Genomic DNA, 11,373 nt, shown 5'->3' with positions numbered 1-11,373 from the left:
TGAAATCATGTTTGTATTTTAAAAACTTTTCTGTGCACATATTGGTTTCTCCATTGCTACCCCTCAGCTGACAATAGAATCTACCCTCTATGAAGGCATGAAGTTAGGCTTAACTATGGTCTTCATTTTCCAGTGCCTAGGAGGCAGAAGATACTTCACAAATATTTCCTGAATTGAATTGAGTTCTATTAAATGCAATTTATAGAATAAATTAGAATAGAATTGAAAGGAAAAGAATGGAATGATAGAATTTTAATATTTAGAACACTGAGGGGCTATCATTTTACAAATGAAGAAACTGAGGACTGTCACTGAAAAATAAATTAAATCATACAAATTATTTATAACATCTTAAGAATTATTTTATCATAGAGACTTCTGTATTTTATGCCTGGAAGAGAACTCAGAGCTTATTTATCTTAACTCCCTTATGTTACAAATGAAGAAACTAAATCCTAGTAAGGAAAAATGACTTCATCATGCTCACAGTAGTACTAAGTAACAAAACTGAGAAAAGAATTCAGATGTTCAGACTCAAACCATTTAAAAAAAAATAATTGCATTGCATGTCAGTTAACATGTTTTCTAGGATTATAGGGAATGGAGGTTTTGAGAGCATCTGAATCATGAGAACAATTTAACCTCCTAGGTACAAGGCAAGGTACTTGGCAGACCTTGAAGATAAGCTTTACCTTCTTCAAAATTTTGCCTCAGGCCAGCTTTTCTTTCTCTTTAGATGCAGAAAGAATGCAAATTTTTCCATGCTTATACGGAAAATTGAAGAATTTAAAGATTGAAATTCCTTAATGTAGGAATGGGGATTACTATAACATTCATTTACATGGCTGAATATCAAATCTAGAAAACAATAAAGGAAATTAGGAGCTAAACTGCCCTTAATTATGATATCTAATGATGTACCATTGACATAAAGATAAGCCTAAAATGTTTAAGATTTCGTTAAGCAGGAAATTTCCAGAAATACATTTCCAAAGATGTGCTATTGTGTGTATGTGCACACACACACACATACACACACACTCCTAAGTGGATGATTGGTGATTCTGTAACCTGGTATATTTTTCCCCTATCAAAAGTTTGAATATATTAAATCTTTCATAAAAGGAATTATATTTAAATTTAATCATCTGAAGTAGTGTAAGTTCCCTGCCCATAGTACATTTGATGTTTTGTAGGAAGAGCTTCCAGGCAGTTGAAAATTCCAAACAGACTTATTAGAAAACATTTATTATTATTATTTAGATTTTTAAATAATATATGAATACATTTGAAATGAACAACTATAATTAAATTTTAAATGCTTTTGATCAATATATGAAGATTAATATAGTGTGTTTTTAAGCAAAGGCATCTGAATAGGTTCATGGATTTTGATTAGATATTTTTGACAGAGTTAGAGTATACTAAAGGCATAAGAATATAGGAGAGTTAGGGGTTAATGGAAAGAACACTGCCCTGCCATTCCAAAGGCTTAGTTCTTTTGTCACTGTCTAGCTTTGTGACTTTCTGGATGTCTCCATCTCTGTTTCTTCACATGTAAAATAAAGGGTTAAATGATCTCTGTGATCCTGTCCAGTTCTAACATTCTTTAATTTTCTTCATTTGTCTATCATGTAGTCTGCAGCATTTCAGAGGGAAGCAGTAGAATAATAAAGTAGCTTCATTATAACCCCTTCACTAAAAAACAACACAAAAGAAAAATTATAGAAATTACCACTTCATCTTCCTCCACCTCCAGTCTATCATGGAAGAAGTATGATAGTGATGGACAGAGTATTGTTCTCAGAGTCAAAAGACGAAGATATGTAGTTGAGTCTCTGCTCTGTCATTTTCTATGTGACCTTGGGTAAGTTACTGTTCACTTTCCTCAAACAAGGGATCATAGAAACATAGATTTAGGGACCTCAAAAGTCATGTACTTCAAACTGCTCATTTTACAGTTAAGGGAACTGAGGACTAGAGAGGGAAAATGACTTGTTTCGTTCATCTAACAAGTGACAAATCTAGAACTTGCACCTATATCCCCTGATTCTACCACATTGATGTCTTTGGGTCATTCTTTGTTTTCTAGTCTCCCATTCGTTGCCAAAGTCCTAGAAAAAGTAGAATCTCTCTCTCTCTCTCTCTCTCTCTCTCTCTCTCTCTCTCTCTCTCTCTCTCTCCGTCCATCTGTCCGTCCGTCTGTCTGTCTATCTATCTATCCCTCAACATGTATCCAAATATATGCATATGCATTATATATCCATATCATATATCTATATGTGGTTATGTATACATATGTCTATGCATACACATATGCATATAATGCATATACATTATGTTCCTATATATCTATGCATGTTTATGTATACATATACATGTATGCACACACACATACACCTATATAAATATGTACATATGGTTGGATCTGCCTATGCCTGTCTACACCTAGTTAGATTTGCCTCTCAGGAAGTTGGTAAATTATGATCATAATTCGGAATAGCTATTAAGGTTAAAGGGGCAGCTAGTTGGTAGAGCAGATGGCATGCTGGACCTGGAATTAGGAAGCCTGAATACAAATTCAGCCTCAGACACTTACTAGTTGTGACTCTGGGCAAGTCATTTAACCTTGTTTGCCTCAGTTTCCCCATCTGTAAAATGTGGTGAAAAAGGAAATGGTGAACCACTTTAGTACTTTTGTTAAGAAAGTCCCAAATGGGGTGACAAATAGGTGAACATGACTGAAATGACTGAGCAACATTTAAGCCTGGATATATAGATGCAGATGTCCATTTTAATAGCAATGATAATCTAACACATGAGAGATTATGTGTTATCATAATTAGATTATGAGATTAAGAGAGAGAGAGATGAAAAACAAAAGTTCTAAGCCTTGAAAATCCTCAGCTTTTATGGTGTCAGCTGCCTGTTGATCCGTGAAAGAAGCTGGAAAAGTGTTTGGATATGTAGGAGACGGGGTGGGCAACAGTTTGCAGAGAATGCAAAAATGATAGCAATTGAGAAAAGGCGACTGAGTTTATCAGTGAAAAGATTTTGAGAAACCTGGAAGAGAGAAAGGGGAGCCAGGTTGCAAGGAATTCAGAAATTAGCTGAGAAAAAAACCAGTGGCAAAGAATTCAAATTGTTTTCTAATAGGTGACTATGGAATGGAGATGAGGCATTGACTTATAGCTTGAAGAAATTATGAGATTAAATGAATTTTTTTTTAATGTTAGGGGTGATCTAGAAATGTTTTCAATTGAAGGATGAAGACAATAGAAAAAGATAAACAGAACTTAGGAGAAGGTGAGAATGATCAAAAGGATACATACATTTCTAGAAGAGAAAAGAGAGGAAGGGTAGACCAAGGAATTGTTTAAATAGTACCAATGACACATCAGGCACTATGTTAAACTCTTTCACAGATAACTTGTTACCAACCAAGCACATGTGTGCTCTTATTATCCCTATTTTACAGTTGAGAAAACTGAGGAAAAGACATACAAGTAATTTTCCCAAGGTCATACAACTAGTAAATGTTTAAGGCTGTGTTTGAATGATGGTCTTCCTGACTCTAGGCCCTGCACCATGCCTATTGTGTCACTTAGGCATGAGGTTGTAACATCTCTGCGTCTCTGCATGTTCTAGAATGTTCTCCCCCTACAATTTCATCTCTTAAAACCTCTACTCCCATCATGGCTAAAAGGTTAAGCCACTTTGTATGTTTGTGTTTCCCTAGCACCTTAGTAGACAATTCTTGCTCTCTCATCAAATTATCATATATTTATTAATCTCTTCATATGCTCTACATCTTTGACACCCTTTTGTCCCCATAAATGTAAGTACCATAAAGGCCTGAGCTGTTTTAAATTTTTAGTATACTCAGCAGCAGTGCATGTTGGATAGGGAGCTAGATTTGAAGTAAGAAAGATTTGGATTCAGACTCTACCTCCCCCAAAAATACAGTGTGACTCTAGGAAAATGATTTAATGTCTCAGTGCCACCCTCTTCCCACACAGACTCCAAGGAACTATTCATGATTATAAATTGAAGAGAAGCTGCTGATATAAATTGATATGAGGGCTCCCTTGGAAAACACTTGATATACCTTTGAAATTTCAGTTCTGGTAAATGCATGCATACATATACATACATGTATGCACATGCATATTTAACATATGTATGTATATATGTGTGTACATAAAGTATATTTTTTGTACAGATATCTTTGTCTATATGTATATAGACATGTATGCACATAGTAAATTAATTTGGATTGAAATGAAGCAAAAGACAACAGAATGGGAATGAGGGAGCAGAGATCTCAAGGGTTACATAGGAAAGAGGAAGGACCACAAATGTGGTGATGATGATGTTGACCCCAAATATGAAAGCAGGAAATGGGATGGAAAGTTTGTGAAATTAGTTTTGATCTCCTTCAGGAGGGAGAGAGAATATCTGGAGGGTATTATGAATGTTTCAATGAACCTCAAAAGAAGAGAGCTCTCTGAGTGATGGTAGCAGCAATACCAACCTAGGTGGAAGTGTCAAGTGGGTTTCCACAGAGCTCTGTTCTTTACTCTGCTTTAGTCAAAAATGTTATCATTATTGACATAGTTGAAGACATAAATAACATGACTGTGACATTTTCAGCATATTAGAAATTTGAAAGGGTAGCTACTATTTTGTATGGCAGAATCTGGATCAGAATGGAATAATTGGCCAAGTCTAGTAAGCTATAAATGCAAAGTCCAAAACTGTGATTTTAAAAAAATGTGCAACTGTGTAAATCCAGAATGAAGGGAAAGTACATATGTATCACACATGTTGCAAATATGAATACATACACATACATATATACTCATATGAACACACTGTGTTTGCATGCATGTATATATATATATATATATATATATATATGTATATGCATATATATGCTTGCCTATATGTATGGGCATCAAAAGACTTAGGAGTTTTAAGAGATCACTGCTCCTGTCTATACTCCAGACTGCTCACCTGATGCTCTTAATTCTTATCACATGTTATTATCCTCACTTCTGTCTTCTGCAATCATTTTCAGTCTTCTTTTCAACGTTGTTCTTTAGCTTTGTTTCACTAAAGATGACCAATGGAGAGATAACTCTGGTTTCTTGACAAGAAGTATTACAATTGTTTCAAATTTGGGGCTCAGTGTATTTCTAGACTTTTGAAGTCTTCTGCTTCTTTACCTATAATTCTCCACAGACTGGGTCTCTTTAGGTAGCTAAAGGATACGTCATTTGGGAGGCCCTTGCATTCTTATTTATTTTCACCTCTGGGTCCACTGATGATAAGATCCTCCCATTTACCTTCTCCCTCCACAATACCTAGGCATTGATCCTCTTTCACCTGAAAATACTCAATGAATCTTGGAGTTCAGAAGAGAAATTCTGGAAACTACATTTTTTTTTTTGTCTCTAAGGTCAACTGGATGAGTTTATGAAAATTGTTCTTAGCTATTCCTCAGAAGATCTCCTAAAATGGGAAAGGAGAAAGTCAGTAGTTTTTGAGAGGTACTCCTAATAAATATATTCAATCGTCAGCCAGCATTTATTAAGGACATATTATGTGCTAAGTGCTGGGGATAGGAAAATAAAACAAGTCAATGTTCAAGGAGTTTCACTTTTTAAAATCAAGAAATATACAAAGTAAATGGAAGGTAATCTCAGACAGAAAGTGCTAATAATGATGGAATTAGGAAAGACCTCCTCCAAAAGATGCGTACAAATTCATTCCTTTGCTTCTACTCCTTCTGTGTCAGTGGGAATGATCTGTCTTCTATTCCCCTGCGGTTTTTCTATTGATTATACTTTGTCTCACAGAAGAAAAAAATATTCCTAACTTCAGAAGTGTTGGCATTTGTTACAAATTCAGGTTTTTGTTATTTTCTTTTGTTGTTTTGTTTTGTTTTGTTTTTTCTGGCAAAAGAATGGTGAATGAATTGTTAAGAAATTTTCTCTACAAATTGGAAAATATAAATGTGATGGTAGAGCACAATATTCATGCATTAAGAATTTTTTCAGTGTCTACAGTAATGGGTCAAGAAAAGACAAGGCAATGACTGGCTATCTCATACTCTGATGTCATTCATGATGTCACTGAAAGTGACACGTCTGCTTAGAAAGAAAAATCACAGTCCAAAATGCTATGGAAATATTGGCATTTGAAGATATTTACACTATGTTGTATAGAATAGTTTCTTGTTTCACAGAAATGTGCTATGAAATCATTTCCCTAATTACAGACATGATAAGAGGCAAAATATTGTAGAAAGGCCTTTTGCGTTTGTATCTCCAACTCAGCACATACTGGGCACTTAAATGCTTGGTCACTAGTCTTAAAGTTACCATAATCATCAGCTCAACCAATTCAATATGAACGGCTGTTTTCTGTCCATATTCTATATTTTACATTTTGGAGGAAATACGATAGTTATTATATATAACACTAATCACATAAACAAGTGATTTATGGCACTAAGAATACCTGAAATTTCATTTAAGAATCTCTTATAGTTTAAATAACTATGTTTGTATTTAAACACTCCTGGCATCAGATAATCCTATTTCATGATGTGTAAAATGAAGGGGTTAGATCAGTAGATCTCTCCTTTTCCTCTAGCATGATTAGTCATATGGTACTATAGATGTAGATATAAGTGAATATAGATAAATGATCTAGTTTTGTCCTGAGATCAGTTTTACGTCTTCAGATACTCATTTCTATTCCAGGGCATCATTTTAATCTCCCATTGGAAGGTGATTAAGTGATGTACACATACATGTACACACATACATGGATGTATATAAACACACACATATACACATATATACAGATATGTATGTGTGTATGCTTATATGTGTGCATGTGCACAATGTTGCCTGAATCATTAACATGCTTGGGAAAAGATGTCTGTCATTCCCAATTACAGGAATGACATTTTTCTAAAGGGTTATTTGTAGCATGGTACAGTTAGTAGATAACTACATTTTGGAAACAGTAATGCCAGGGCTCAAATCTAACCTCAGACCCTTACTAGCTACATGATTCTGGATAAGTTTTTTAATCTCTCTGAGCCTCAGTTTCAGTACCTCTAACATGAGAGTGATAATAGCATCTAGATCACAAAATGATGTAATGGATGTTTGCACAGTTCCTTATGAATCTTAATGTACAATATAATTATCAGCTATTATAATATTAATCATTATTAGAAATAGAATGACCATGAAGAGAGGTCTGATTTTAGAATCAAGATCTTACTTCACATTCAGTTTCTGAAATTTACCGTGTGACCCCAACAAAGACACTTAACCCATCACAGAAACTCTCTAAGGTTACAAATTGCAGTGTCAATCTATATAAGAAGATGGAATTTGCTCAATCATAGATTCTCTCTTTTCCTACCCACTGACATATTAATAAACTAATCTGGTGCAGCTATATTCCAAAGAAGGCAAAACATTTCTCACTTCGAACATTCAGAATTTCCCTTGAAGGGTTTCTACAGTCCCTCTAGTGATTTAAGGACCCTTCTACCTTCACGGCTCATACATATATTTTCAATTTATAACGCTGATATCTCCTGGAACCAACACAGCATTTAGAAGTCTGCTCCTCAGAAGTCATATTGTGGAACCACTATTAGCATTCATGCCACCTCCCCCCCTAAAATGTTTACACTGATGCCCTGATTCCTTCCTCTATAGGAAAAATATAAAGTGGACTAATATTACAGCTTTCTCCATTTTTCTTCTCATTTTCATTCTGTTTGCTGGATGCCCTGATGGAACTGTTATAATTCAGCAATAAAAGCCAGAGAATTTAACGACTGTGCCTTGAGCAAATTGGAGGCTATGAGTTCCCTGTAACAGAGCATTCAAACATCCTCATGAGTACATCAAGTAAACTTAGCCTTCCTTCAGAAACTGCAGTGCTGAGAAGCTGTTTCCAGGGCTGATTTGGCTTATGCATGCACTGTTCATATTCAATAACAATAAAGGAAAAGTGCAGACCCAGGAGCTGCGATGCGGAAAGAGGAATGATGTGAAGCATCTCTTTATACATAGATTCACAAGGCTCAACTAATTGGGTCATCAGCAAAAGGAAACATTTTCTTGTTGGATCCACATTTTTCTGTTGCTTTATCAGTGGTGATATACTGTGTTTTTCTGTTCTCTTTGCACTAAGTAGGTCATTTAGCATGGGGATTCCAAACATTATAAAGCTTGCTAGTTTGCTCTTCATATAGAGAATAGAATCATAGATTTATCAGGTGCTAGAGGACATCCAATCCAAAGTCCTTACTTTACAAATGAGGAAAGAGAGGCCCAATTAGGTTCAATGACTTACTCAATTTTTACATAGCTAATAAATAACAGAATCAGTTCAGACTTCAAATTTCAAAAATCCAATGGAATTTTGTTGTTTGTTTGTTTCCCCTCACTCCATTACTTCATATCCTAATACCAGGGAGGGGCTGAGTTCTGCAAATATAAAGAACATTTTGACTTTTTGTTCCATTTTTAAAATTGCACTTTGTTCTACCTGAAAGATAAAACATATAGACTGCTAGTACTAAGCCATCTTCCGAATGCTACACCTCAATTAGGTCATTGGTGATGATGATGATGAAGATGATGGTGATGATGATGATAAAAATAGTCCAATTTGAGCTTACTAAAGTATTTTGATTAGATTTTTTTGATTGATTCATTTCATTTGAAAATATTTTAAACTCTAAAGTAATTGCTCCATGTTATGAAAGTTTACTTATTCAACAAATATTTATTAATCTGTGATCTCCCATGATCCATTATAGCTCATGACTTCATATAGTCAGTATCCTTCAAGTTAAATGTCACTTAGACATCTGAGAAACAATATGTCCAAAAATAACCTATTAGCTGTATCCTAGCCCTATGACATTCTCTATTACTCCTGAATTCACCACTATCCTTCTTGTCATTCAGATTACCAACATCAATAACTTTTTCCTTGACTACTCACTTTCATTCGTGTATTCAGAGTTTTGTCATTTCTACTGAATCTCTAGAACATCTCTCAAATGCTTCAACATCTCTTAATTCTTGTAACCTCTACAGACCCTCATCACTTCTTACTTGCATTATTGCAATAACCTTCTTTTTGCTTTTTCTGACTCGCTTCCCTCTTTTCATTCCAATCCATCCATCCTCTGGGCAGCTGTCAAAGTGCTAAACAATGGGGAAAACCAGGACAGAAGTGAAATGGCCCCCACTTCAACAATCTTGTTCTCCAGTGAAGGAGGGTATAAATATAGATACAGTACATACAAAATTAATACCAAAGTTTTGGAAGGGAGAGTATTATCAAGAATGGAGAAAAGGAAAAATTTCATGTAGAAGATGGCACTTAGACTAAATCTCAGAGGAAACATGGATTCTAGTAAGTGAAAGTGAGAAGAGACTACAATTTGGGCACAGAAGAAGATAACACTAAGGCATGGAGTTCAGTTCTAGGACCATGGAATAACAAGCAGGACAATATGTCTTGACCATATTAAAGTAGAAAGGGACAATTTTGAATGCCAAAGAGAGGATCTTATATCTTATTCTACTGAAAATAGTGTAATTCACCATAACTCTCCCATATTCTCCTCTGAACAACCACAAAATAGCATCCCAAAACAAATCCTGCAGTAGCAGAACCAACAAAAATATCAGTTGAAGTAACATTTGAATTCAAGAGACTTGGAAGGTTGGCAGGAAAAGTATCTCTCACTCAGGTCAAAGAGGAGCACTGTCTAGGTCAGAAAGGTGCAGTAAGCTCCACCTTAGCAAACAGTAACAAATTTTGAGCCCTGGTGCAGTGAAATAGGCAAAGACCAACACTGGGAACCCCCCATGTGCTTCAGCATAGACAAGGCAATAGGCAAACTTCAACTCTGAAGGAAGAGTGAAGCAGGAAGAGAGTGAAATAGAACTGGGAGACAGTGAGGCAGAACTGAGGCAGAGAAGCTAGAATGAGTGAGAGAGGGAGGAATTTTACCTAGGGGAGCTTGTTTGTGGGGAGGCCTAATTGAAGGAAGGCTTGGAGATGGCAGTGCTCCCTGGATTGATGACATGTATAAACTTCTTTGTTACTATAGTGGATTTGGCTTTCTGGTATCTGAAGAAATATCTTGGTATCATCTTTGAAGAAGAAAATTATTTACATTTTGTGAATTTACCCTGGAAATACACATGCATATTCATAGTAGCTACTAAGGGTATCACACTGGCAATATAGTAAGTCAAATTCGTAAGAATACAAGACATTCCTCAATTGATAAATGGTCAAAGGCAGTTTTCAGATGAGGAAATTAAAGCTATATAGACATATGAAGATGTGCTGTGAATCACTCTTGATTAGAGCAATGTAAATTAAAACAACTCTGAGGTAACACCTCGTATCTATCAGAATAACTAATGTAAGAAAAAAGGAAAATGATAAATGTTAGAAAGGATGTGGGAAAATTGAGACACTGAAGTACTGTTTGTGGAGTTGTAAACTGATCCAACCATTCTGGAGACCAATTTGGAATTATGCCTAAAGGGTAACCATGTGCATGAGCTTTGATCCAGCAATACTACTACTAGTTCTGTATCCCAAAGAGATCATATAAAGGGAAAAGGAACTATATGTGCAAAAATGTTTATGGCAGCCCTTTATATGGTGACAAAATACTGGAAATCAATGCAATGCCCATCAGTTGAGGAATGGCTGAAAAAGTTGTGGTATTTGAATGTAATGGAATACTACTGAGCAATAAGAAATGAAGAACAGGCAGATCTAAGAAAATCTTGAAATGACTTGTACAAACTGATACAAAGTGAAATAATTGGAACCATGAAAACACTGTACACAGTATCAGCAACATTGTGTGATGATCAACTATGAATGACTTAACTCTTTTCATTTTCATTTCATTTCATTATCTCTTTTCATTCAGACAATTACACAGGACTGACAAAGGAAAATGTCATCCACATCCAGATAAGGAAACGATAGAGTCTGAATTCAGAGAGAAGCATATTTTTTTACTTTCTTTATTCTTTTTCATGTTTTTTTTCTTTTGATCTGTTTCTTCTTTCACAATATGGAAATATATCGTACAGGATAGCACACATACAACCTGTATCAAATTGTCAACCATTTTGGAGGGAGGGAAAGGAATGTGGGAAGGGAGAAAAATTTAAAACTCAGAATACTGCAAAAATAAATGTTAAATATTTTTTTCACATGTCATTGGGAAAAATCCTATTTAAAAAGAGAGCAAATGGTGGTCACATGTGTTTAGTGAAAAAGGGAGAG

This window comes from Notamacropus eugenii, chromosome 3, assembly GCF_028372415.1.
Source record: "Notamacropus eugenii isolate mMacEug1 chromosome 3, mMacEug1.pri_v2, whole genome shotgun sequence".
Classification (NCBI taxonomy): domain Eukaryota; kingdom Metazoa; phylum Chordata; class Mammalia; order Diprotodontia; family Macropodidae; genus Notamacropus; species Notamacropus eugenii.
The sequence above is the reverse complement of the archived record's forward strand: the minus strand, read 5'-3'. Positions refer to the sequence as shown.